Source organism: Sinocyclocheilus anshuiensis, unplaced genomic scaffold (genome assembly GCF_001515605.1).
Source record: "Sinocyclocheilus anshuiensis isolate Anshui unplaced genomic scaffold, SAMN03320099.WGS_v1.1 scaffold447, whole genome shotgun sequence".
NCBI classification, from domain to species: Eukaryota; Metazoa; Chordata; class Actinopteri; order Cypriniformes; family Cyprinidae; genus Sinocyclocheilus; species Sinocyclocheilus anshuiensis.
Genome location: NW_015552615.1, coordinates 5,016,616 through 5,018,102, shown reverse-complemented (window position 1 = coordinate 5,018,102; position 1,487 = coordinate 5,016,616). Strand labels below are relative to the sequence as shown.

Sequence of the window (1,487 nt, the reverse complement as noted above, 5' to 3'; positions counted from 1 at the left end):
GTATATATTTGGATTTACAATTATACATTTAAATTATAACTTTGTATTTAGGATTTATTTAAAAATATTCCAATTTCATATAATTATTTCAAGTTTGGCCCTTGATAACTGTCATTTATTGAAATCTAAAGTAAACTGACATTTTCATTATTAAGAAAAACATACAGAAAAAAATTATAGTTAATAATTATTAACACTGAATATTAATTAAAATATTAAAATATTTGAGCTTTAATTTCCAATCTCTGGTAGTGATTGTACAGTAGTTTGGTGTTGTAGTACAGTAAACACCTTTTTACCAAACAACAGTTTTGTGAAATTAATGAATTTCAGTCCTAAACTGGCCGCTGTGAGCTGATGTTGACATGAGGAAATCTATGAGAAATGCTTGTCCAACCTGAAGAAAAAAAGATGAAAGCAGTGCTTTTGCTCGTCTTATCTACCTCATTCATAGACTATTCAGTGTGACTGAGCCACAAGCTGTCAGAAAGTTGCTTTTAAAATGCCTGAAGTGCTAGACATAAGTATGATCGAGTTTGTCCCTCTGGGATACTACATGGAGGTCCTGACAGACACAAACAAGAGGAGAAAAAAACTCTGGATGGCAACCAACTTCAGGACTATAAAACTGGCGTGAAACAGTCCCTTTGAAAAACACTGAAACCTCCATGATTCAATCCACCATAAACAAGCCTCAAATGTGTTTATGAAGCGATACATTTCACGGATGAACAGATGTTTATGACGGAATATGGGAAAGGAAGCCCGGGGCCGCGTGTCGGAGAGGGAGGAAAACGGGAAGAGTGGAGGCTGGAGAGGTATCATCCATTTTAACCCAGATCCAGGAAATGCATGTTGTAACATGACAAACGAGGTTGATAAAAAGATAAAGTCCAATGAGGCTGCATGTCCTCACATTCAGGAGTTTATTGCAATTACAAATTAGGGCATTGTTCCCCAAGGAAAACACGATGTTTGGAGTGGACGGGGAACAAAGCTTGTGTGTATGTGTGCGGGCAAGCGAGGGAGTATAATGGAAAAAGAGCGACTTCGAATGCAAGTCGGAGGCGAGGTCCTTCCGTGGCGTCTAGTGCAACAACTCAAACTTGTTCTGAAATCAATCACTCGCTATTAATTCACCCAAATGAATGTAAACAACGATAAGAGAAGAATGCACTGCCACGAAATGGGCATCCTGACCTTCGGAGAGGCTAAATGTTGTTGTACGAACAGTTCAAAGGCCTGCTTGGCTTAGCTTCACTTCTGCTCCTTAATTTCTCTTCTCCATTCTGCTAACTCATTGACTAAGGACTGTAAATAAGTTACTGTGCAAAGTATTGTAAGTCAATCTATATACAACTTACAAATAACAAAATATAAAATCATATAAACAAATTTTTAATTTGTTTGGCGCTCTAGCAGTTAATAAACAGAACTGCACACATCCCGCGGAAGAACATTCCAACCGGAGCTACTTCTCTAAGTTT

At 37.6% G+C, this 1,487-nt stretch overlaps 1 protein-coding gene across 3 annotated transcripts in view; it reads right to left on the bottom strand.

Moving 5' to 3' along the window:
* LOC107666110 (suppressor of tumorigenicity 7 protein-like) overlaps nt 1–1,487 on the bottom strand; it is a 19,967-nt gene that overhangs the window by 3,086 nt on the left and 15,394 nt on the right. The gene's annotated exons all lie outside the window — the stretch shown is intronic.